This window comes from Xenopus tropicalis, chromosome 5, assembly GCF_000004195.4.
Source record: "Xenopus tropicalis strain Nigerian chromosome 5, UCB_Xtro_10.0, whole genome shotgun sequence".
In the NCBI taxonomy this organism is placed as follows: Eukaryota; Metazoa; Chordata; class Amphibia; order Anura; family Pipidae; genus Xenopus; species Xenopus tropicalis.
The window spans coordinates 132,488,099-132,516,056 of record NC_030681.2 but is presented as its reverse complement, the minus strand read 5'-3'; the positions used below and the strand labels follow the sequence as shown (position 1 = coordinate 132,516,056).

The 27,958-nt window shown below is 38.5% G+C and overlaps 1 protein-coding gene across 5 annotated transcripts in view; it reads left to right on the top strand.

Annotated features, from left to right (window-relative positions):
* Nucleotides 1-211: 211 nt before the first annotated feature.
* The window catches only part of ppp2r3a (protein phosphatase 2 regulatory subunit B''alpha), a 95,006-nt gene continuing 67,259 nt past the window's right edge, over nt 212-27,958 (top strand). For 2 of the 5 annotated variants that reach the window (XM_031902684.1, XM_031902679.1), the window contains exons 1-2: nt 212-363; nt 17,677-17,823. The gene's annotated coding sequence lies outside the window, so the exon portion shown is untranslated. Of the gene's footprint in view, nt 364-13,060; nt 13,164-17,676; nt 17,824-27,958 lie in introns of all 5 variants that reach the window. The other 3 variants (XM_031902680.1, XM_031902681.1, XM_031902683.1) reach the window with 3 other exon arrangements.

Genomic DNA, 27,958 nt, shown 5'->3' with positions numbered 1-27,958 from the left:
AGGGGAAGGCCAGGACGCGCTTGACGCCTTCAGCAATCCTTCCCCAACCGGTGAGCGCGCAACCCCTACCCGCTCCCCGTCCCCAATCTACGCACTAACACAAACGCGCACTCCCGCCTTCTCATACCATTGGCTCGGTGCCTAAATCCGCCCCTCCCCTCTGGGAAATGATTAGCCAAGGGCCTAAAGGCGGGACCCTCCCTTCTCCACAGAACATACACACCCTGCACATGGGGAGGGGGCGTGGCGCCAAACTTCGCACCACGTGACGGCAGCTGGCTGCGGGGAAGAGAATAGCAGCGGAGTGGAGATCCTAAAGAGACGGGACGGGCTGGGAGAGAGAGACCGGCTGCACATAGAAAGGTACTGCGCTCTATAGTGCCCTGACTCCTACAGGGTCATGTATTCATGTATAGCTAAGTAATGGCGCCGCGCTAACCTTCCCTGCTGCTCACTGCTCCATTGAAGCCTTATATGCACTAATAATATACATGTATTGCTGCTCTACTGGGTTATTGTACAGAGTGATTAGGGGCTTATGCTGTAAAAGCTGCAAAGTTTACTGCAGGTCTAGTTGCACCTATTTAACAGGTAGCACGTATTGGTCTCCTGTGTAAAGGAAAGCATCCTAGTTGCTATGGGTTACTGCGCCAGGGCAAAACTTGGGCACTTTATTGTATTACCCATGGCACTACTCTATAGCCATAGTGGAGTTTATTTGCTAAGTGCCCCGGTACATTACATTACATTGACATTTATTTATAAAGCACCAACATATCCCGCAGCGCTGTACAATAAGTGGGTTACATACATTGGACATACAGAGTAACATATAAAGCAATCAATAACCGATACAAGAGGTGAAGAGGGCCCTGCCCAAAAGAGCTTACACTCTACAAGGAGAAAGGGTTGAGACACAAGGTGTGAGTACAGAAACATCTATCCACTACAGTTGTCTAGCCCAATTTAGGCAACTAAAATCAAGTGTCTGGTTGCTATGGGTTACAAAACTTATGTACTATGGAAATAAATATAGATACATCTTTATCCCTCTGGCTGTATTATGCCTAAATGTTGAAGACACCCGCTGGCGCTATACTGTACATATATATATATTTGCTCTGGCACTTCATGTTATTTACATGTTCTGACATCTGTTATAAACACCTACTTGATTTATAGTGATAAACATACTATTGCTGGCAGTATCTGGTGTAGTGTGGGGACTTCCAGTTGCTAAACTGCAACCTGCTGCTTTTCTTTTATAATGGAATGCATTTTGTGGGTGCTCTGATTTATAGTTGAGCCAGGGGGTTCTGAATTTGGAGAGTTCTCATTTATAATTAGTGACTTGATTATATTGCCCCTGGCACAACCCTATCAGTCCAGTAAAAAAGCAGAATGTGCTCCTATTATTAAACCTTACTGTCCCGATGAAGGTGTGAATGACATTGAAACAATGGCACAATGATCTATTTGTGGTTTGACTAATGTGCTGGGATGTCTATACATCACACTGTCACATAGCAAGCTTGTATGATTACTTACATGTCAGTACATACTATCATTTATGGTCGTTAAGAAGGAACAGCACAATTGCAATCACTTAAAGTTAGATTTCCTATACATCTACTGGTAGTGACGTAACATCACGTCCCACTGCTGACCCTTTAGTATATTACATTCATGCTTTGACAGCTGCCTAATATTTTCCATATGCACAATACATGCTTAGAACTGCATGCCTGCCTAGCATTTTATACTTTGTTCTCTTGCCTGCCATACATTGTATTCAGCATGACCGTACTTTGACATGCCTTGCATTTTCTTCCATTTCCAACTATTGCATGCACTCGTGCCATATAAACATGTATTAACTCATGCCTAATTTTAGGTATGTTACTGCCTTGCCTTGCATGTGCACGTAGTACACCTTTTCCAGGTTATATGTATATAGTTGCCTCTACATGATTGTATATTTATGTACTGGTACCAGGCAAACACCCAAACAGTGCTCACATAAAAACATAGTCTATGTAAATAGATAGAATTGTACAGGAGCACTGACAGTTACCTAATAAGTAACACATTGGAAATGACTAAGGGCAAAACCACATGTGCTACTTGCCATTGACCTTGCTGTAACTGACTTAAAACAATGCTTTACATGTTTTGCATATAAGTGTTGACTCTTATCATTCTATCCAACATATGCAGTGTCTCACCACAAACCTAAAAAAGCCTATAGAACATCAGCTAATTATTATTACTGCTGGTACCAAAACACTTACAGATAGACAGAAGATAATTAGAAGTTTAAGCTAAAAAAAAAAGAAAGGACATGGAATTCTAAGCAACTTTGCAATATATGGAAATTATATATATAATTTCTATTATATATAGAAAAGTTATTTGTAAATGTAAGTGCTGATGAAAGCAGGGTCTGTCTGTCCTTTGCTATTCGCTGCACTTCGTGCTGGTTCTGACTATTGAAACAGTGTAGCAGAAACCAGCTCTCCTCCTGCTGAACGATGGAAAACAGCAGCACTCCGGTATCTTGTGATAGTGAAAACGTTATATGCCAGAGGCAATCCCTGTAAAGATAACTTTCAAACCATGAATACATATTGGAACATTCCATATAATTAAATATTGTGATTTACAAATATGCATTCATTTTTGTGTATGTTTTATGTCAATATTTTGTTAAAAAGCATGTATGGGTTTGTATTTGGGCATAAGGGCTATTTCACCCTTCCCATGGATAGAAGCAATATATCTAGTGTATTTACCTAGTGAATAACAGACCTGTTATACCCACAGGGTTCCACTTGCATTACCTTCCTTGCACAAGCCTAGGGTAGATTCAGTGTGCCACCCCTGGGTGCAAGAGACTTGATGTGCATGGACACTTGTACTGTGTATGCCAGGGAGGCATATTCATATTCCATGTGTTTTTTGCCCCCAGAAACAGAAAAAATTTGCCCATGGGCAGTAACCCATGGCAACCAATCAAACTGTTGCATTCATTGTTATACCTGCAGCAGGCTGAAAAAAAGCCAATCACTGATTGGTTGCTATAGGTTACTGCCCATAGGCAAATTTGCCCAGTGTTTATAAATGAGTCCCACTTTTTGTCAGGATACAGAAGACTGTGTGAAGCACCTTGCAGATGGTGAGAGATAATTTGTCAATTTGTTTCTTGTATGCATTAAACAGAGTTTTGCTGATTGCTTGATATTGGAGTAGAAAATTGGACAGGTTAACTGGCCAGTACAGGCGGATCAATTCTCTGCCCTCATCGGTCGTTACATACAAATGAAATAAATGAGAGTTAAACGGCACTTGTAAAAAAGTTCCTCTTTAATTGGCAAGGCTCATTAGAAATGCATTGTGCAGTGTTTCTAGTATTTCTATAAAACCCTGCACTCTGCAACTCCCATGTAAAGGCAAGGTCTGGTTACCCTGTATGTCTATACTTACACTGGCTGGGAATTCCCGACTCACTCTTAATAGCAAGGATTTTAATGTCAGTGTTATTTTTTTAACATGACATAAAGGATAAAACTCACTCCCTCGAGGCTTTTCATTGAATGGGTGGGGAAGGAGACATAATGTTCCCCACCTCCATATAATGAAGTGATTTTTTTGTGGCACGTGGTGTTGGATGCTCTACCTCTCTCTTTTTATTTTATGGAGGATGTAAAGAATGCCAGTTGTGAGCCGAGAGTGACATACATACATTGATTTACTCTGTTGCTGCAAGAATTCAAGAGCCTGTCTAGATTTTACAAGTAACTCTTATATTACAGAGAATGACCTCATCTGCATAAATACAGCATCACAAAACCCCTATAAATGTGAGAACATTGGTTTGGGTTTCTGCCTTTAACAGTGGAAAAGAACAGCAGGGGGGTTTGGAAGATGAGTTCACTTTTCTTTAGTGTTCACTTTACAAACATGTAGTTTTATGTGAAGAATGTGTTACCCCTGGGACATCTTTTTTGTTGAAATGTGAAAGTAGGCTCTGTCTCATCTAGGGATCCACCAAACCCACTTTTTTTGGGTTCGGCTGAACCCTTTGAGCCCACCCTGATGGATTCTGCTGAATCCCGAACCGAATCTGGTTCGGGAAGGGTTAAAGGTCTGCATTTGCTCGTTGATGTGGCCATCTACCTACTGATTTCCCTAGGTCTCCTTTAAGAGCCAATCACTGGCCCAAGGAGACTGACAATCATAAGAATAAAATAAATGAAAGGGAGGATAACTGTGTCACTGGGAGAGTGACACAATTCTGGCTTCTCAGTTGCACGTTTCTGTGTTCTGAATCTGCCCCCCTTTGTAAATAGAGGTGTTATGTCTAATCAGCTACAGCACCAATCAGCAGGTAGAATTTACTGGCGACCTGTCTTTTTAGCTGGTATGAGTTACTTCACCTGTTCAAACTTAAAGGGGACCTGTCATCCACAAAGAAAAAGCTGTATTAAAAGTTCTTTGCAAATTAAAGATGAAACCAAAATTATTTTTTTTATTAAAACATCCATACCTCCATCCTTCCTTCCATCCTTTTAAAATATCCATGATTAATTAAGGATTTGGAATTATGTATTAAGGTTGCAGGTCCCCTTTAATGACTTTTATTACATATGGGTGTTTACCTTTTGTAGTGTAATATTTCTGTGATCACAGTGCATGGCGTTAATTCACAATAAGGACAAGAATGGGATTTTATTTAAAAAGAGAGACTACTTCACTTTTTTGCACAGTTTATATGGGAGAAAAATATTTGACATACCTTAATAATTATGCCCCTTAATGTACCGTAAAGTCCATTAAAAACCAAATGAGATATTAACTATGTCCTGCCTTACAATATATTTACCTTTAAATTAGTACCAGAGAGTTGTAAAACATGAGCTGAGCACTGCATATGAATGTTTGTTAGTGTGTTTGGGGAGTGAGAACATGAGAAATAAGAAAATGCTGTTTCACGTATGAGCGAATATTGTGTTTAAGTGATCCTGACAGCAGCATAAAACTGCAACATTAATTGGCTTCTTGTATAAGTCAGAGATAGGAAGACTAGCCATCATTTTTTTCCTTAAAAGATGATTTTCAGACTGATTCCAAGTATTTTCATTTCAAGCATGTCTTTTCCTGAACTTGAGAGCATTAAAGTACATATGATTGTGTGTTGGCTTCTCACCCACTTTTTCTTCCTAGTAAAGAACCTCTGCTCGAAATGGGTTTCCACCCAATACATTTTTCCAGATATTGTTCTGTTTGTGGCAGTCAGAATAAACAACACATCTATTGATATTTCATATACAGTAAGCTTATGGTGTTGATTGTTTCCACAGATTGTTGCAAAGGTCGTTAAGTACACTTTTGAAAGATTTGCTATTTTGCTTTGGTTAGGCTCCATCTACCGTTATCTTTATCAAGCTAGTTTTTCGATGAGCTGCGTCTTTGTGTTTATGGTTTCATGTACTTATTAGCACATTGTAGCATATGCCCAGACATGTGCTTGGCAGCGTAGCCAAACCTAATTAATTTAAAGCAAAGTTTCATAAATTGCATCATTGGCCAAAGAAAGACGTTTTTGCTTATACTCATTGCCCAAGTGTTTTTTGTTTAATTCACTTTGTTTGTCTTGGTCAGACCTGACTTTTCTGATCTTAGTTTGGTGTTTTCCTTATCCCTTTCTCTGTGTAGTGACATAACTCATACACCAGCAGTCATGAACCTCTACCTCATTCAAACACTCTACCAAACTGGATTTCTGGCTAGTTTAAGGGGGTTGGTAAGCACCAGCCTTGGCACTATCCCTGGGCTTTCTCATAGAACCTCTGTGAATATTAGGTATTTTATACAGCTCAGCCTTCGGCCTCATGCTTTTATATGGTCATGGAACCCCTCGGTGTCTTATAATGTTCTTATATTTTACAATAAGGGGGTACGTTATTCACTATATCAGTAATATAACAATTTATGTATTGGAGAAGACAGGCAAAAATGTTTTCTGTTGCTGAAGGGAAAACCAAATATGTTAAAACAGAAGAGGTCATAACATGAATATTTAATTGCTATCTGTCAAACATTATTTTATAGTGGTATGATGTATTAAAGCTGGACCCAAACTTACTTTTTGCCACAAATGAGTAGTGAAGCTTCATAAATCAGAAACATACAAAACTCATACATACTGTATTAAAGTAAAAGTAACCATATTGATTTAAATGTTATATTTTATATGTAACCCAGACGTAAATGTCAAAGGCTTAATTAACTCCGCAACCCAATTTGCTTTTAATATAATTTTGCAACTTTTTGTTTTAGTGGTTACCTATAACTGCAAAAGCTAACCTTTGTTATGCATCCATTAAATATAAATATTTGAAACTCTACATAACTATGTTTATGGTCAGAGAAAAAAAACACCATGTTTTGGCTTAGCAAGAAAGTGATGGGCTTAGGCATACCTGCTGAGAAGCAACCTGTGCTTAAAAGTGATTTTCAAATGTTGGCAGCTGTGCCGTAACCATGGGAAGAACTCCCCTCGCTAGGTAGGAATTATTTTTAAGCTTAAATCACTGGACTGTAAGTAAAAATTATTCATGGCCGAGTTCTTGTGCCAGCTTAGGGCCTATAAACATCTGATTTAAATGCCTACAGGATCTTAGCAGCAGCATGGGTGCATGAAATACAGTGTTATCTCTCCACTTAAGTCTTACATAGTTACATAACTGTTGAGATTGAAATTGGACATCAAGTTCAACCTTTCAAATAAATCCTTATATTTTATACAAAGTTATCTCTGGAAAAAAAATCCTTCCTGACTGGTGATGGGGAACAGTATCTGGATTAGTCTAGTCCTATAAATATTAGTGTATTGGAAGAGAAGATAGATACTATAGATTAACTCTGTACTCTTAAGGTAAAAAAGAGCTCGCTATAGTATTCCAAATCAAAATTTCACCACTGTTTGTTCGTTTGTATGGAATTTATTAAACCACAACCAGTTTTTTTTTGAGAAAATTGATATTTCTGTGTGTGCTTTTCTTATGGAATGTTTTATTGAGGCCTCTGGCTAAAGCTGCAAGAGTTGTTTTGGGTTCTTTGCCTGCCATCACTTCAGTACAGTATAATATATATGTGATTTGGTGTAGACATAAATCTCATCAACAAAAGAATCAGGAGGAGGGTTTTGTCACTATAAGCACAAGAATTAAAGTACACTATTGTGGCAGACTCATGCTAAAATGAAAACTGTTACAAGAACCATACAGAAACAAAAAATCTGTGTCTTTGTATTTTTATTGGAACATCTCTGCCGCCACACTGTAGAAAGTTTCCAAGGAATTACAATTACAAAGCATTTAATCAGCTATTATTGACCCATTTATTTAATCAGTGCTGCCCAACCAATAGTTTTTCCTCTGAAAAACACAGTATAAAAATTTAGCATGCTAATAGGGACATAATCAGAAAATATTGTATAATACCTACAATTTAGTTGTAATATTGGTGTCTAGGTGCCATTTCAGTGCATTGTGCCTGAGTCTGAGCTTTCAGAAGGAGCCAGCGCTACACATTAGAACTGCTTTCAGGTAACATATTGTTTCTCCTACTCCCATGTAACTGGAGGAGTCCCCAGCTGGACTTGGATTTCTTACTATTGAGTGCTGTTCTGATATCTACTGGGAGTTGCTATCTTGCTGCCTTCCCATTGTTCTGCTGATCAGCTGCTGGGGGGAAAAGGGAGGGGGTGATATTACTCCAACTTGCAGCTTAGCAGTAAAGTGTGACTGAAGTTTATTATAGCACAGGTCACATGGCTGTGGCACCCTGGTAAATGAAGTAAATGGCAATACCATGTGAAATTTCAAAATTAAATATAAAAAAAAATCTGTGTTTTTGAAAAACTGATTTCAATGCAGGATTCTGATGGAGAAGCTCGATTAACTGATGCGTTTTGAAAAAAAAAGCATGTTTTCCCATGACCGTATTCCTTTAATGAATTGTCTTTCTTTTATTTGCCAAAGTCCCTAGCCCTGTCTGTAGCAATATGTAAGGCCTGAGTGTTGGCATTTTGTGAGGTCTTGATGAAAAGAATTGAGAATTATAGACTACTGGTAGAGTGTTGACATATTTGTAAACCTTTTTTTTCAACATTTGGAGAATACATATGCCCTTTGATTATGTTTGCAGTGACAAGTTAGTTAGTGGCACTATGATATGCTGCATCTATGTCTGAATTCTTCCTTAAGCTATGATTGTAGGTGGCAGACTGCTTATGTGACTCAGTCACCCTGTGTAAATGATCCATGGTTTAAATAAACCCCAGACTGGTGTGTATCTTATTGCTTCTCTATAAAACAGGATTTCTTGCTCTTCCTGAAGTGATTAGCTGAACACAGTGCTAAGCATAACCTGATATGGGAACGGCCAGGTGATAGAAGAATAGGATGCACACAAATGGAGAGTCAATATTTAAGCACAGTTATGATAATGATTTTGGCAAGGCCATCTCCCATACAGTCCATATCAATGAAATACTTCATATTTTTAAAATGATTGCAGGCAAAACAATCCTGTTGGGTTTAATTATTGATTTAATGATTTTGAGGTATGGAAATCCAAATTTGGGAAAGATCTCTTATCCGAAAAACCCCAGGTCCTTAGCATTCTGGATAGGAGGTCCCATACCTGTATTACAGTTGTTCATTGTGTGTTGTAGTCTCAAAGTATCCCAAAAAGATGGGGCACAAAATCACTTTTTTCTGGTAACCAGCCTTGGGAGTGGGGAGATATAAGATATAAGTTTCAATGGTGTATTGTATAGTGAATAATGTACCCTCCCCCCCATTGTAAAATATAAGGCTATTGTAATTCACCAAATGCCGTGACCATATCAAAACACAACACCAATTATAACTGATGACATTACTTAGCACCGTTTATATGGCTAGAATTTACAGGATATTCAGGGCTCATTATGTATTACATTTTGATATATGCATCCCTAGGAATATGCTGGTCCCCCATTAAAAGTAACTTGTGATAATTTCAAGCAATATGCCCTGACTGTGTCTCCAGTGAGTACATGAAAGGGCTATCTCTCCTTATTTTAAAAATGAAAAATTATTGGTGAACTTTGTATAAAGTACTTACGAAAAATGCTTTAGCTCCTAGTTGTTGCTCTGTGCTGCAACCAAATACAACTGCAAAAATCCAAAAATAGGAAAAAAAGCTCCAGCAGATTAACTGCAAAAACATTTATTATGGGTAGTGGTAACACGACATGTTTCGGGTTAATACCCTTTATCAAGTTACTTTTCCAGTTTACTCTGTAACTGGAAAAAGAAGAAACAGTGCATCTCTCAAAGATTATACAGGAAAGGAATAAAACAATGTTTTTGTAATCGATGATACAAGTAAGGATAGAAACATTTTTTATGTGAGATTATACTGGAAACGGAAGTGCTATTTTGACAATTTTATATATTCATTGAAAGATGTGTTGCCACTGACTGTCCATTTGTAAATCCACCAGTTAGGAACCAGCCAGGAACATTATACTTTGAAGCTGTTATATTTTCATTATAGCCAGATATTAGGGGTCATTTGGGGCTGCAGGCGCAGTGGTCTGAGTGCAGTTTTAAGGGAAATCACCATGTTATTTCCCCGGAGTACAATGTTTATCCCATAGCATAACTGCAATCACTCCAGTCAAGTTCAATTGGTTTAATTTCTGGCATTTAGTGTGAGAGTGACATTCATGCCCTATTCAAGCACAACTGCTCCGTGATGACTGATACAGGGCACTGTATAAACTCTGGAGCTCAGTAACCCAATTATCCTTGGCCAGGCCCAGTTGCAAGATTACCCCCACCCCCACCTCTCCAGTTGCATATTTCCTCCTTACTTATGGCATTGCTGGAGCTACTGCCTTGTTTGGGGGTGGCTATAGTTCCCAGGGTTCCTGTCTTTAATAGATCACCCTATGAAATTCAAAACAGTAGGAAGGCAGTGTCGCAAAGCATAACTATATGGAAGCTGAAGAAGCGCATGTTGACACAAGTACCATTAATGTATAGAGTTTTTTGTGCAACTGACAGTGGGCAAGAGCAAATGTTCTTGTGGTCATAAATTACCCCTATTATATATTTTATTTGAGCCAAACCCACTAAAATTTTTAATGAAGAAATGACTCGTAGACATGGCAAATTGCAGATCATTTACTTAGTAACAAATAGGTAAACTCACCTAACCTCGTATTTGACATGGGGTTAAGCTATGCCCAAAAACAGCCTGTGCTACCTCCCATTCAGTATAATGGATACTGAGTGCTGGTTTTTTGTATTGAAGCACTCCTAAAGTAGCATCCTCAAGGCAAGATTAACTGTACACTAAACCATTCTTTTCCAGACTTGTGTGGCTCACTTACTAATGTGGTGAGCTCCTTTGTTCCTCATAAAAAGCAGTAACTTTTTAATGGTGCACAAAGCAGATTCTAGGGCTTTGTGGCTTTATGGGAGGGGGGCAGAATGCTTAAAATTGCCCCCTTCAAAGCAAAGGGGAATCACTGAGTGCTGTTACTGACATGGACCCCAAATTGTAATCTGCAGCCAGATATTGCCCTCCGGCTAGGAGAATTGTATAGTGGGATATAGTACAATAGATTTCTGGATAAACAATAAACTGGCTGGCAGATTTGGTTTGTTTTTTTAAGGGTTGGATCCTTGTGCCTGATTAGAACAAAGCAAATAGTGCGGTGGTCAGGTGCCTGAACGCCACACTATTCTCCCCTTCAGCACAGGAATCTTTGTCAGCTAAATTTTCATGTATCAGATTTTGAACAATTAAGTAAAAATAATGTAATATATTTTGACATTCCTCCTTGTCAGTGGAAGGCTGCATTTTCTTAAAGCACCCCAGAATGGCCCCTTAGTGATACAGGAAGCCTTTGTGTGCCTTCTGTTTCATTAAAGAAACCTGCTTTTCATGTCATGCAGATCCTGTTTTTATATGTATGCATATTTTACTCCTAAAATGAGTTTACGCTTCAGTGGGTTTCCGTGTAAATTTGCATTTTCTTTCCTGTTTCTTCCCTGCTCCATAAATACCCATATGTCTTGAACTAATTTGCCATTCAGTGGGCAACATTAACCTGTAAATCTGCATGCAGCGATTACCTGAACTTGAAGGTTGGCAACCCAAACATATTTGCCAGCTGTGGGATAGGGGCTATTCTTAGGGGCTGATTTACTTACCCACGAACGGGTCGAATGGAGTCCGATTGCGTTTTTTTCGTAATGATCGGTACTTTGCGATTTTTTCGTATGTTTTGCGATTTTTTCGGATTCTTTACGAATTTTTCGGATCCAATACGATTTTTGTGTAAAAACGCGAGTTTTCCTATCCATTACGAAAGTTGCATAAAAAGTTGCGCATTTTGCGTAGCGTTAAAACTTACGCGAAAAGTTGCGCATTTTTCGCGTAAGTTTTAACGCTACGAAAAATGCGCAACTTTTTACGCAACTTTCGTAATGGATACGAAAAACTCGCCTTTTTTACGCAAAAATCGTATTGGTAACGAAAAATTCGTACAGAATCCGAAAAAATCGCAAAACATACGAAAAAGTCGCAAAATGTTCGTTTTCAAGTCGGAACTTTTCCAATTCGGGTCGGATTCGTGGGTTAGTAAATCAGCCCCTTAGTGTTTCTCTTACAGGAGACGAATTGTAAGGGAGCCTAGATATATGCATTTGGGGAGCTTACCCCATTTATTTTGAGTACCTTAGATCAACATTTTGGGGGGACCTTTTTAGGGGGATCTAAGGTGGTGAAAATAAATGGGATTAGCTCCCCAACTGCATATATCTAGTGTGTGCAGCTCTGTTACAATTCGTCTGCTGTTGGAAGGACCATGCCGGTGTATAGAAGGTATGCACCACCAATGCAGTGAAGGAATCAAGCATTCGGGTGTGTGGTTAGGCAGTTTTGTTTGGACTTCCTCTTACAGGAGAGATATAAATAATGGCTTTGTGGGGGGTTATTTTTACTTAGTTGTTGGAAATTAGATTTTAAAAAAGGAACTAATTTGATGTATAACTAAATTTCAAACTACAGTAAAATAGCATCCCTATCACTCGAGACATATATTATACATATGCTGTATATTTGTTCAGACATATAAGGGCTCATTTATAAACGCAATGCGGTGAGCAAAATTTGCCAAAATTGACACAACTGTTGTGTGCCTGTGCTTCATCTCAAATCGGGTGCAACTATATTTTCTAAGTCTTCCTGACTTCATTGCCTGGTGTTCAGGATGCAAGTGACACATGCGCCCTGTTCTTTTGGTGCAGCTGTGCTGCGATGATTGAAGCAGGCCATGAAGGGAACCCTGATGCTTCCGCCTGGTCGGGAGGTGGTGGTAGCGCTGGGGTTCCCCTGCCTCAATAGACACAGCTGAGCTTCATTCAGAATGGAAGGCAGGAAGGACTGAGCGGTGCCAAACTCACAACTATACGCAAGTTAAAGGAGCACATTTTGACGAGAAGTGCCTTTAATGAAAGTGGTGTTAAAGTGATACTGACACTAAAAAACTACTTTTCGAAATATGAATGTACACTAAAAGTTCCCTATAGGTCATGTTAATCATTTTTCACTGATAGGGCTGCTTATGTAAGTAATTGTTATTTGAAGTTCCTAAACCTGACTGTTTTGCCAACCTGACTGTCCCTTCTCAGCCTGTCAGTTATAGCTTCCAATGCTAACGGCCTCCTTCTGCACAAATATGGCCGCCCCCTCATAGAGGAACATTGGGGATCAGAGAGATAATATAAAAGCATTGGGCAAATACTTTAAAGCCAAAATTTAAAATAGCCTGCAAAATGTTATGATAGATGTAGAAAAAAGGTTTAATATCCGGTGTCAGTATCTCTTTAAGAACAACTCATTGCAGAAAAAGCGCAAGTTGCCTACTGCTCTTATGGAAATAAATCAACACTATATTGTGCTATTTTTTTTTATTTTTTTTTTAAATCTGTAGGGAGAATTCGGGCTAAGGAATATAGTATGGTAGCTGTCATCTATACAGAGAAGGAATGTTCCTTTCCCAAAGCAAGCGTCGCCCTATTACTATCTCATAAATGGTATGTAATTTGTAGCTTTAACAAATATTAACTAAATTCTTAAATGAAGGTTTACATATAACCTCATATAAAGTCTTTGGGAAATTCCACTTTTAAACATCAGGCCCTGGCAGCTTCTTGCTGACAGTGGCTATATCCTCTACTAAAGCCAACCAGAGCGTATTTTTTATAATCATGTATTTAATCTTTATAGTCATGTTGTCAGTGCATATATATCCAGAGGAATGGTCTCACATGGCAGCCTGTTGTATGATGAATATGCATGTATAAATCTGTCTGTGCGCTACACAAAGCTGCATGGAAGGAAACACAGGAAAGTTGCCATAGGAACACACAGTTACAGAGGAAGGATATATTTGGTAGAAAACTCCTGTTAGCCTTTTCGGTCTATTGTGTGAACAATGCAGTGTTTTACTATTGCCTATTTTCACATTGCATTTCCACATACTCGTGCACATCTCACTTTTAATGACCTCATCTATCTGTCATCTTCTTTGTTCACACTCTGATGTGAGATATTTTCCTTAGTCTCCGGGAAAAAAAGTACCCCTGTTTGTGATTTGTACATTTAAAAACACAAAATGACAATGGGCTTTTAAAAATGATTATTAAAATGTTTGATGCCTTTTGTTGATCTTCCAATATAACTTTTTAAATGAGTGTTTTGACAGTGTAACCGCATTATATGAGTTGGACTATGTGGGCGGCCTCAGGATACAAACTTTTAGAGTAGGGCAAGCTGCCAAGTTCAGAGGCGGCTTTGTAAAGAGGAATCCTCAAACACCCTATGTCTGCGCTTGGATTCTCATGCACTCCTGGTGGTCTCTCAGAACCACCTGTATTTCATCTCAATAATTACAAATCCTTGCAGCATCTGTAGTTTGGAAATGGTAGTTAAATTGCATGTAGCATGAGGTACTCAGCTGGAGAAATCAGTGGCATTATCAAGAAGGCAAAAAGGTGACACTTGGACTTGACAGTTAAAAAAGTTGAATGCACACAAAAACAGCCAATGAGCCAGATTAATCATTTTAAGCTGAGTTTACAAACCAGTAATTCGTGTATGGGATCCGTGCTCTTGCTTATTAAAGGAAAACTATTTCTGAACAATGTAGGGGTCTAAAAAATATATTGCATAAAACAGCTCATATGTAAAACCCTGCTTCTTCTAAATAAAACATTTTCATAAAAATGCTTTTTCTAGCAGTATGAGCCATTCTGTAATCTGAAATAGAAAATTGTCATTTTAAGTACCAGGGCCAAGGGGATCATACGATTTACGGTGCACACAAACAAACCAAGGGCACACATACATGTTAGGTCACATGAGCCAATTAATGGAGTTCTGGCTCAAGGGAAAAGATGTAAAAGGTGAAGATAGGCAAGATGGCATTTGAGTGATGTTCTCTTCTGGTGGTAATTATACAAGATACAACAAAATAAACCAGAAACTGAAGCAGAAGGAAGGAAAAGCAGTACAAGTGGTGTACAAGAAGCAAGACTAATACACACCCTCTTGAATAAAAGTGCATATTTGGATACAGAATCTGAAATAGAGAGCCATGCTTTCCTTCTTGCCAAGAGATTAATGGATTAATAGATGAAAAGATAACACTTTGCTGTGAGTTGTAGCATTCCAGGAGGTGCATAGGGAGGGGAGTGTGAAGAATTAGCAGTGAAGATGTCACAGTTGGTAAAGGCAGAAAGACAGAAACACCTAGAGAGGTTTCAAAATAATCTGGTCCATGTGTAGGGGATGGAATGATATCTCTGTCCTAAGGACTGACTGGTGTGAAAATAATGCTCTGAAAATTGTTTCAGAAATTCATGGGATTTCTTGTAAACCAATGGAAACCAAAACCATCTGGTTGCCAGTAAGCACTGCACACATGTGTTGGGGGTACAGAGCAAAGCAATGTTAGTTTGTGCCTCTTGCACCTTCCCCACATTTGCTTCCTCCCCTGGCAGCATCACATAAATTTATAAGCAAGTTTTCACTTGCATGATTCAGTTTAACATTTCTTGGCAGGAGCAAGTGAAGCAGAGCATGTGCCAGATTAAATAAAATTCCCTCCCCAGAGCGTCTAGAGGCTTGCAGGCTGTGTGACTCTCCCTGCTGACTGACCGAAATGCATCCCCTCCAGTATGTAGATGTGGCTGTTATTAAACTTATATAACATTAATAATTGAGCGTGGTTCCTTCTATTGCCAGCTGTGCCCAGATGGAGCGCTGCAGGTACAAGCCATAAGGTGAGCTTACACAAGCTGAATGTAAACACAAACAGGCATTTTTAGTCGTAACCAGCTTATAGAACATTCATGGTCAGTGCTTCCCAGAAAACCAAAGGACATAAACTAATATGTAGGTGTTTTCAGATAATTATTTAGGGCAGTGAAATTCCTCTAGAACCAAATGTGTGCTCTGCACAGATTGCAAAGAATGCTCAAAAAACAATGTTTTTAATTCTTCTTTTTACTCTTGAAATTACTGTGTAACTTTTTCTTGGAGAGGAAGTTACTTTTTTTCAGTACAGGTATGTCTGTCAGGGATTTAGGGGGAAATCCCCAGTGCATAGATCGAATGGGTGGGAAGTGCTTAAAAGACATGTAGAGTGTATTTTCATCATGTGGTTCAGATGGGATTGTAATAAGAATTACACTGTGTTGCTCCTTTAGTCTGATCACACCAGAAGAGCTGATTATAACACTCCCCATTTAAATCTTACAGCAGAAAGTGTTTCCCATAAAAAAATGGGATCCAATTTTCATAGCATCCATAGCATTCAATGTTACTGAGTGGTGGGACTGTCATTGAGTTGCTTGCAACTATGTACAGTTGGATGTGAAATACAGTGGCCAGTTTATGATAGCCTGTGACTAATCATTTTTTTTTATAGATTAACAGTAACATGCAGATCCTGCTTTGGTGTGTACTGATGTGTACCCACATAAAAGTTTATCCTAACTGAAATTGTGCCCAGCATGGCATTTGTCCATCCATTGTAGAGCCTGACTGCTGGGGCTGTCTCATGGATCTGTATCTGATTTGTCTAGGCCTGCCTTGTGCACAATATGTTATAAAGCTACGCCCATACCCCATGGGATCATATATTAGATATTTCAGCAAAAACATTTATCAGACAGCTTGCGTTAGAAAAGCCTATGTATACTGTAAAAATGTGTCTGTGATCGTTACAGGTTATGCAGTTATCTCCTTTTCATTACTTCATTGCCCTGTGGTGGATTTCTCAAGTTGTGTTCCACCTGTGTTCGATGCTTGCATGTGCCTGAATGAGTACAGCCACATTGGAAAGAATGGGGCACATTTTGTCCTGTACTCCCCTGTGGTGGAACACAGGAGAAATCCACCACAGGGCCAAACACCAGTAAAAGCCCAAATATTACCTGTGTTGGCTAATTTAGTTATTTAGACCTGTGGCTCTTTGCAGGTCTAAATGACTAAATTATTGCGGCTCTTTGCAGGTCTAAATGACAGCATATGCTAATTTAGGATTTGGAAGGGTTAGTGTCGCTGCACAAACACGGAAGTGTAAAATTTTTAACCCTCACAAATATTTAACCTTCCCAAATCCTAATTAGCAAATCCGAATTCGGATTCGGATCAGTATTCGGCCGAATACCTTAACATGGATTCGGGGGTTCAGCCGAACCCGAAAAACTGGGTTGGTGCATCCCTAAGCTCAATATAGATAAAACATATGTGATGGTTTTTATAATGGATACAATTATACCTTTTATGTGCTTAAACTTCTAGTAAGTTCAACCTACATCTTCTTTCATGAATTTGCTGAATGAGAACCGTTCATACACAGTGGAGTTAATTAAGCTTTCTTCAGCATAATTAAAAATCCCGTATTGGGAGTTTCTGTGCGCATAGGCTAAATATTTAGTTCAAAAGCACTTCCTTTAATAACAGGAGAATCACTTTCATGTGTTTAAAACCAGTCTGACCGTAGGGCTGCTATTAAGTCTGATTGTCTGGTCCAATGCAAGGTTAGCTGATTTCAGGACCACTGATGGCAGCTGTGCTGATATTAATGCTGTAGTAAGGATAGATCCTTTGCTACCCTGTGCAGAAGACAGAGAATATGTTTATACATTAATATTTTAGGTAGTATATTGCACCCTGTTTTCCGTGTCACATGAACCTTGCTATTGCAGGCATTGTGACACAGGTAGTGTGACATAGTGGCAGCGACAACACACTTAGCACAGAACAGTAATCATCAGGAGCCTTCATTTACCCAGATATTTGGTATATCTAACTTATAATAAAATCTAATGGTAAAAAAGAATTGCCAGTCCATCCATGCTTTTCCCCTGTAATAGTGATCTTGAGAACTTTTATCAGATGGTACAGTAGAGAGAATATGTAGCAAAAGTATAACATGCCCTCGGAGACCAATACTTGCGTTCACTCTCTGCTGGGTTAATGCTATTGCAGTATGTTTGTGTGTATATTTAGTGACTGTTTAAATTTTCTGTTTGGTAGCAGAGGCCGAGATGAAAGACACGCAGGCCATAAAAGGGGAGTGCTGGCTTCTGATATCAGTTTGAACTTCAGGGCATTTTGCCAGCTTGAACACAGCGGGCACTTATTCTCCTATGGTTTATTGTCCTCTCCTGCTGCACTTATGAGGTGAGTCAGCTATACATAACAAGCATGTGTACACACGATGGAGACCTCTTCACTATAGTCAACAGTAATGTTTCATACATCATCTTATTGAGAATGTCACATGGACGACTTTTTGCTCTGTGGTCAGGAGGGGAAGACATGCATGCTAATTGATTTCATAAATCCTTTCTGTAATCTGGACTCCCTACATACTTCTACTACTAATGGTTTTTCCTATTCTCTCTTTTACTTTAATGTGCCTTGCCCACTACTTTGCAACATCTCTTGCATACTTTAAAGTCATCTGGAATTATCATTCCTTCATTGCTTTTTCTTGTATTATCATTGACAGTCAGTCAATTCCTATTCAGTCTGTGTCCTAAATCAAATTTCCCTTAGTTCCATCTTGTCCACATCCACAAATACTTTTGTTTGTGCACATTTTAGAAACTGTGTGTGAATAGATGTGCATGGGTCCAATGCACTGGGCCAAATTGAAATTACCCAGTCTTTTAACTCCTGGGCCAAGGGTTAGATGGTAATGGGGGACCTAGGGCGACCCATTGTGAAAGAACCACATTAACACATCATTGTGGTCCTCACCCTAAAAGATTTTGTATCCTGCCTGACAGATATGTGGCAAATTTTTTCCAAGATTTTAGTGGGGGGTTTAGATGCTGACTCAGCTGCCCCAGACCAAGGCAAGACACAGGGCACAGACACTTAGGATGATTAGTCGCCGCCACTCTAAAAAGTATCCACAACTAATTAGCCTATGGTGGCTAATTCGCCACTGATTGTCCCATGTGTCTTTTCTCTTACACTGGGCTTCCAGAAGGATCTAGAAGAGTAAACACATACATTCTCCTGAATTATAACCAATGTGTTTTTTTTACATCTCCCTCTTCTGTGTAGAATATTTTAAGCAAGAGCTTATTTCTTATTTTAGGTTAAAATCCTATCAATCCACTCAAAGGTGCTTAAATGGGTGTGTGTCAGAAATGGGTAAACATTGATCACTTCATGCAGTGCATGTAGGAAGGAAACAAAATGTATTATCTTTCTGTTTATATATTGCTGTTAATTATATACAGCTCTAAGTTTCATACATGGAAAGTCTGTATCCCATAAAGCTTACACTTGGTGCATAATATAAAGGCTGTAGTAACTTTACAACCAAGAGTTGTAAATAAAATGGGTTGCTCCATACAAAAGTGATTTAAATCTGTGTTTTCTTGTGAAGGTTCTGAGGTCTTTGCTCTTATTTGCTTGAAAATCAGAATGAAACTTTTTAAACCAGTATATGATTCATCTGTTCATTTACATGTTTCCTTTAGCATAAATACTGGCAAATAACACACTCAAGTTTCAAAATGTATGTGGGTACATCTATGAAATTCTGTTCTTCAAGCCAAGTCTGGTCACTTATTCAGTTATGTGTTGTAACAGTAACATAATCAGTGAGACTCTTCTGTAGATCCAGAGGAAGGTAAATCCCTCAACAGGCCAATCTGGCCCCACGAGAAGGGGGAAGCAATCCTTACTACTAGTCTGAAAAAATACAATGGGATTTTCTGTATTACATATATATATATATATATAATTTTTTTTTTTTTTTCAGCAGAAATGTGTAAAAATTACAGAGAATTAATTTTTCTCAGTTCTGCTTTGGGTTAAGCTTTAAGCCATGATCCATGTGTTCTGTGGTTAACAGAGGCACCCCTAACTATGATTCATGTTTTAGAGAGTTGTACATTTGTGGTCATTCATTTTCTAGTGCACTTATGTGCAAAGAGAGCCAGTGACTCATTATCTGTAGTATAGATTAAATACATTACAAATCGCTGTCAACCTCTTTAACCTCTCCATATTGAGGATGCACAGACCTTCCAAGCAAATTGCTTCCAGAATCTGGTTTTAACATCACATAGTTGTAAAGCCACAACTGGAAATTTCCCAGTAATTGGCGCACATTAGTGCAAGCAGTAAAAAAATCTTCTCTGCATGTTTCGCTTAATGTAACTCTCCATTTTAATTACAGGCAACTTTCCTAAATTGTGTTTCCTAGCAGCTCCAAATTGTTATTGAACTGATTTAAATTTTCCTAATAGTTCAGTATATAAATAGAATATTACAGACAATTGGCACTTGGTATTATTTAAAAAATGTTATGTTAGTCTTTTGTGAAAGCAAAAATGAAAAACAAGCACCCATTTTTGTGGCTGTTTTCAAACTTAAGTTAAGTCCTATGCCTCGTTTGTTGTGAAAATCAGAATAAGTGACCTGGCTAACTAAGTCCTCCAAATATGCAAGGTGCCCATGGAAATTGTTGACATTAACTTTAATGAAACATTTAAGTACCATATTTTGTGTCTACCACTGACCACTTCTTTAAGCTGAACCTCTGTACTACTACAGACTGGGTCCTGTAGCACTTCATCCTCTATTGAATATAGTAAGAAAAATAAATCATTAAGCAGATTTGCCTTTCCAGAGTCTCTGGTATCCAAAATATAATATGTTAATAAATACAATATTTAGTAGTATCCCCTGTTCCTCAGCCAGGGGTGCAATGATGACTATGTAAGGTATATAAGGCATTCGTGGAACATAAATTCTCTATGTAAAAGCTGCAGATGGAGTTGGCTTATTGCCCGGTGTATGGGCCTACCTGACTGATATTTTGCCCCAGTGTCAATCAAGCAGGTTTAAAAATCCCACTAGGGCAAGGAGCGCATCAATTCGTTGATGCGCCCTCACCCCAGAGCCCATATCTCGTCAATCCGTTATTGTCTAACTGGTGGTGGCATATTAGGGAAAGATACACTTGCTTAGTGACCATGCCAAATGAACCGATCTTTCCGTGTATGGCCTACATTATTTTACCACCTTCCCTTGCCCTTTGATGCCCATATTTTCAATTTTGAGAATTTAGCTCCAGTTTTGGAACTTATTTACTTTTCCATGTCATGTTGACTGAATTGATTAAAACAAAAAATTAAATTTAGGCCTTTTGGCCAGTAAATACTCAAGCTCTTCTCTAATTTTAATAAGGCACCACAAAGGCAGAAGCCTTCAACCTGATCTCATAATTAGGTTGATGCAGAGCTATAGAAGATGACTAACTTGCCCAGTGGAACCTTGGTTCAGATTCAGCTTACTCTAATGAGGAACAAGCCACATAATTTTAGTGCTCTGCATTGTTTGGGTGGCTGGTTTGGGAAGGGTGGTGTTCTGGGAGATAATATTGCTTTTGACTTCCTAGCTAGGCTTTTTAAAGGAGGCTGTTATTTAAAAGTTACGAACTATGTTAAGTCTGTAATTTCCAAATTGATTTCTAAATGCTGGTTGAATTACTGATTAGAATAATCACACCATTTACTTAGAAGAGTTTGTGTGCAGTATGGACCGCAAGCTGGAAAATGAGCCAGCAACCAGTAGTCCTCCTGACTTACACCAACCATACATTTAATGTACTGACACAATATGCTTTAAATTTGCCGTGTTGGAGGTCCCAAGGAAACTCATAATATACTGCCTCGGAATGACATTTGTTTTTACTGTGTGGCCATGTAATCCCTGTCATGAATTAAAAGGCTTTTCCTCTACCCTGAATTAAAGGTTATAGGGCAATGACTACACTGTACAAGAGGCACACACACAGCCAGTTAAGGAGGACTTTCTGAAGGAAACATCACTGTACAACACAAGTTCCCCTTTGTTCTCTGTCTGAATGAGGGTGGAGTGGGCCAGCTACTTACACATTGCTCTATTGTGGCTTCAGATGCCAAGCCAGGGCGAGGATGGTGATTAAGAAGGAGGAGGAGTGAATGCAAAGGGTCCGTCAAGTCAGAAGTGTCCTGCAGCAGCTTAATTTGCTTTCCAGGAAATCAACGTGTTTGTTTCTTATCTCAACAGTGTTTTGCAGGATGCAGCCGTTGTTAGTTTTGGATGCTTTCTGCACAAGGAAACAGTGAGCAAATCCAGTGTTTTGAATACATATTTCTATACAAAGAGCCCTGCTTGCCTATTGATAATATAAGGGAAGCTGCCATAGCAATTAAAATTCAGGTGAAATTAAGATCTTAGCCATACACACCAATAAGATGTCCACTTTCAGGGAGCAGTAACCCTTGAGCTAAGCGTCTCTAAGACATGGGGTGTAGTGATGAGTGGGTGTACCTGTGGGACCTGGGGGATCTCCCTTAGGTCATGTGGGTGAGGGTTTAAATTTGGGCCATTGCGGATTTGGGTTGGGTGCCTGTCAGACTGAGAAAGTACACTCCCCTCTGCTCCCAAAGTTTCCTAGTCTTTTTAACCTAAAGCATGTGCAGAAGTAGCATACAGAGTAGAAGACGCAGGAATGGGTTGGGTGCAGGTTCTACAATGGCAGTATAGCCATGCATCTAAATACACTTAATTCTGTTGAATACATACGGTTCATTGCTTTCCTCTGTGGATGTTACCTACTGGTATTTTTTCTTTGCATTGATTGGTAGTTAGTTTTGTGACAATTGAATTTAAAAAGTGCACACTACTACAGTTTATCTTTGGTATAATAGTGTAAAAGTGAGACATTTGTTCACAAAGTTCCCAAAGATAAATAATAAATAAACTGTAGGTATAGCCCACCTAGGGTTTCCCTAAGCATTTGCTGGTGAGGCCCATCTTGAAGGCAAGTTAGGGTTATATTTGAAACCCCAAGATGCTCCCGAAAGCCTTTTTTAAACATCAGTAAGGGTGAGATTTGAGTAAAGCACTTATTTACTGTCCTTGGCACTGCGGCTTTCAAACATCTTTCCAAGGGGGAGCTCTAACCGAAAATCGATATCACTAGGTATTGAACTTACTGGGGAGATTATATGAACAACATCTGCACTCATTAATTATCTTGGAGGCTTTGAATTTGCTGACATCTAAGAGCAGCTGAACGGTAAGAATCTTGAAATATATTTTGCCTTTACAAAAACCATTTGACATCATCAAAGAGTCCAAAGTACAAACTTTCTTTATATATATTTTGAATGTTTCTTACTCCAGTTTTTGCAATCAATTTCTGTCAGACAAAAATCTGCAATTACTAAAGTGCATGATGGAACGAGAAGATGTTTTCTTTCTCTCTGCAGTTCAAGGTGTTTTCATTAAAGGATTATTTACTAAACACTGAAAGTGACAGGGGCATTTATTATCTGTCAAAGTATGATTAAGTACCATAATCATATAGGTATTGTCTTCAGAACTTTTTGTGTGTGCTAGAAATTTCTGAAATAAGCAGGCCCACTCTAGTTGCCCATGGGGGTGGTTTTAGAGAAGGCATTTTCTATGGGCCCCCAACATAACAGGAGTTCCGTGAGAAAAAATACAGATAAAAGCACAAAGAGCATATGATTAACATTTTTAGAAAGGAATGAAACAAATCCAATATTCAATCTGGGATTTGGTAAAATCTGAGCAGCTTATGCAGGAGTCTTCTTGAGTTCTTTGACTTGATTTATGAAAAAAAATCTATCAAGCTTCCCCCCCCTCATCACCTCTTTCTTTTTTCCCACAATCGCTGTGATGCAGGTTTTAGAAATCATTTGGAAAAAAAAGGGTCAACAAAAAGAAGAAAATGAAAGAGAACATTTAGGCAATCATAATTTTTCTTTTTTTTGTCGTGAGTCTGCCATTAATAAATGAGCACCTAAGTGTTCAGCCAAACTGAATCCAAACTTTAAAAGTCATATGACTTTAAAGCTCTGGAAAACATGACAATTTTTGTAAATGATTGATGCAATTTGTTTCTCAGTGTTTAATATGAGGGGTCACCTGCAGTTTAGGTATTTGGCTGGAAGTAGAATTGGTACATCCCTACTATGGGCTGAAACCTAACCTGAACTGTGGGTATTCCATGAGTACATCCTGCAGGATAGTATTCTAAGCTTGACAGTATGTCTGTATCAGAAATGCACAGTAAGTTATCTCTTAACTGAATTTAACTTTATGGCTCAGTTTGTATTGCAATATTGAGAAGGCAATTCTTAATACACAATTTTAAAATAAGTTCTATAAATATAAGGAATTTTGAACTAGTGATCCACTATTAAAGTAGCGTTTCTCGGAATCATTGTGGGCGATGGAGCTTTCAAGGTGCCATTTGTATGGAAAGATGCTCCCCCAAGTACCAGCACTGACAGCAGCAGCATGTTGGATGAGTGATTGGGAAACACTGCACTACAGTACATTCCCCAGCAGATAAATAGTCTGAGCTGGTTTATAAATGGATGTCTGGAAGTAACCTCTAGGTCTGGTAAACAAATATGTATTTTTAAAATGCTGTTGCCCACTCAAAACTCTTTGCCTCTGTATCTCTTACAATCATGTAGTTGCCTGCAAAGATCTTGTCTTTATTTGAGTAACCCTGAATAATTTTGCTTACAGGCGAGAAAGTATATACTGAATTCTTTGAAGAAACAAACATTTGGCAGTAAGTCATAATAGTGATCAGCTTAAGGGTGGGAAACACAAGGAAATGATGTTGGGTGGGAGAGGATAACGCCAACTGTGTCATTCATGAACCTCCTTTAGATGTCCTTTGCTTCAGCTACTGCCCTTGGTAAAATTGGAATCCCAGCAGGTGTAAATTCTGCAACATTCCATGTACATTTATTCATATTTTACAGTTATTTAAAAGTTGTTTGTTAATGTAATTGCTATAGAAAGCAGTATCTTGCTAATTTTACTAATCATTTTACTGCTTGCCGTGACTGCTGATACCACTGAAACATTGTCTTAGTTCTCTTTCAGCCAAGACTCTCCGTTTCCCACAGTGCCTTGGATGTTCTGTAAACATCTCTCTGGTAGCTAGGGCTTAATTTCCCCCTTACAACCAGGATTTAGTTTGGAAGTCAGATGGAAAAATAGAGAAGACATCTGCATAAACATAAGCAATAACATAACAAGGAATAACAATACATATATAGCTTCACAGATAAGCAGTTCTTTTTGTTTTCAGTGACCTAATGGAATTTTATTTTGCAAGCTGGAGAAAGACAGAATCATTGAAAAAATAGACCAGCTAAATTTATACCATTCTTATGAGTTTATACAAGTTGAATTGCAACATTAACATTTAGAATAGTTTAGCTCAGGGTTGTCCATCAGGGTTGCCCAACTGAGCAAAATATGGCTCTCCGGTAGGGATCATTATTTTAATGTAATCTAGCCCTCAAACACGATTACACAATTACAAATAATCAACCGATTACATTTAAAAAGCTGCACAGCAATGGTTTACTTATAACCATCAAACTCTCAGAAGAATGCTTTTTAACTGCTTCTCCATTAACATAGTAACAAAATGGTGTTTTGGGTTTCACTTGAGAGAAGGGCAGAATACAAACCTAAAGATAAAAATAAAGACTAGTGTCGTTGTTGCAGAAATTACTTCCTCTTCAAGCTAAAAGTTTGAAAAACTTCCCCATTATACTGTGACTGAATATATGGCCTCCTGAACATGCAACAACTGACAAGGTAGGCAGGCAGACTTTAGATTTGCAGCCTAATTCTCAGTCACCCTCTCACTAGTTCTCCATGAAAATTAAAGCTGATGAACTCAGGCTTCTTGCTTGATAAAATAAGCTGATTAAATGTTTTTTATTACTTTAGAGAAGAAAACTATAAAAGGGTAAGTGTGATCCCACCCAATGACTACACTCATTGCCGTATTTTTTGCAATATGTAGTTTTGCTATGTGGCATGTCGGCTGCAGTAGAAAACTCATGAACATTTCAGTTATTGCTAGGACATTCCCTAGTGCATCTGTCTTGTGCACCAGGGTTTTTAAACTCTTTGTATCTGGGATATAGAATAGGTTTGGAAAATTTTTTTTTTTTTTTTTTTAGGCCTCCCTATTTTGTTAGATGATGTGTCTAGCTTGTGATCATTAAGTATTGGGCTATGGTTTCTCTCATGCTTAAAGAACTAAAAATAAAATGTTTAATGCCCATATATTTAGCCATTTAAAGGCACAGTTTCTATCTTTAAAACATCTTCTTTAGTGGTTTTCTGGGACCACTGGCTTCTGTGTATTTACTCACAGATTTTCCCTTAGCCTTGGATATTTATAACCCCCATTAATTTCTGCTTACCAACGTAAATGCGATAAGCGGTTATTGAGTGGGAAAAGGATGATGAGCTCAGAGTGATACAGACTAAGGTGTTGACTATTAATGTGTTGTGCAGAGCATTCTTCAAGATCAAAGTCATCTTCACAACAATAAAACGTGGGCTTCAATAGCATTCGTGTTTGGATAGTGCCTTTTGGCATCTGCACTGGGAGGCAATTTAAACACAAATCCAAGAACAGGTTCAAAGGCACACACTGGCTCTTGTCAAACGGAATCAGTTGGCATGTGTCTCCATAGATCAAAGTCCAAATCTACTTATTAGGTGCAGAAAATAAAAAACAGCAAAAAAGGCAGATTCATGTAAATACAATGCTGATGTGTCTTACCCCATAAAATAGTTGCTTAGAATTACATTTCTTTTTACATTTTCTTTAAACAGTTTTTGGTTGGTGATTCACAGCCAGTTCTGCTAAGCACCAATACTGAATCTGAACTGCAGAATGTGCATGGATTTGGCTGAATCCAAGATTGATTGCATACCTAATCTCAAGATTTTATGGTCCAAAGCATTCCATTAAATCTATAAGATTTAATATTACAATGTTCTGGGGGTTTTTTTCTGTGGAAGGAAGATGTATATGTATCTCTAATTACGATTTTTCACTGATGTTAAGGAGATACCAAGCTGATCACTTAATGCGTGCCACATAGGATCTTGAATTGACCATACACAGCTGAGGTTGCCAAATTGCAGGATCTTTGCCCATGTGCTGGGTGAAATTGGGCTGATTCACTTGTTAGCCCCTTGTTAGATCAGTCCTAGGCAGATCCCCTAAGACAAAGACTGCATCAACATATAATGTAGTCCTCATCTAATGGGATTTTCAAACTTGACCTGGTCATAAGCCAGTGAGGCTGCCAAACTAGCTTTGCTTGATTTGGGAACCCATATGTTGGGTCAAATTGGGCTGATCTGATTGTTAGCCCTAGGCCAAAGTTAAGATATGAACCTCTGTGAACAAGAGTTGTTTTGACTTACAATGTGGTCCTCGACTGACAGGATTTTTGAACCTGACCTCTGTGAAGGATTTCTTGTTACATTATATTTCTTGCTGATAGATTAAGGTCAGATCTTGTAGACACATGTCAAGTGTCGCTCATTAATACATTTCCTGGTAATTTACTAAAGGACTTGATAAAAAGTCTGTTTTCTGTCAGATTACAGTGTACCCTTTAGTCACCGACGGCTCGGTTTGTGAATTTTACACTTATCTTCCCCTTCTTTCATCCTGTGCCAGCCATCGCTAAAAGTCATTCCGCTGGTCTGAAGCAGGAATTTAGAGCTGATAAAAGTACAATATTTGGCCATATTTTCTGGACTGTGGGAGCCCCCAACAGAGGGGAAGAAATCCAGATGTGTGCTTTATTAGAAGAGAAGGGACAGGCCAATGGAAAACATTGCTTGTAATTGCCTCTGTATGGCAACTTCTGAACACATGTATCTATATAGAGATTCACATAGCCATTCAGATTGCTTTCCTATATCCAAAGAAAATATAACTCTAGCCATCCTTCCAGTATACATTCATGAAACATTTACAATTATTTAAAAGTTATTGGTGCAAGCATATTTTTTTCTGGTTCGCCAATGCTTGTTAAAACAACTTTTGCCTAAACTTGATTGCCGTCCTAATTTTTTTTTTCTTTTTAATGGATGATTGCAGTGGTTGCAATGGATGGTCTCCAATCTCAGTTAAGGAGAAATACACAGCTTTTATACATTTATTTTACGTCAACTTTGGCATTATTTTTCTAGTGTAAATCAATTTATGCAACTTGATAAATGGGACCATAGGAGTAATTATTGTATTTAGTATCTCAGTTACATTATACAGTCCTGGAATTAAAAAGTCTAAAGTTTAATATAGAAAATAGCATTTTTATCAATATTTAAAGGCAGCCAGGGCTGGAGCTAGAATTAGGTAGCAGAGGCCCCTGTCTTTAGTGCACGGATTTTTGAAAAAGGTAGACTCAAACCAAAAGAGGAT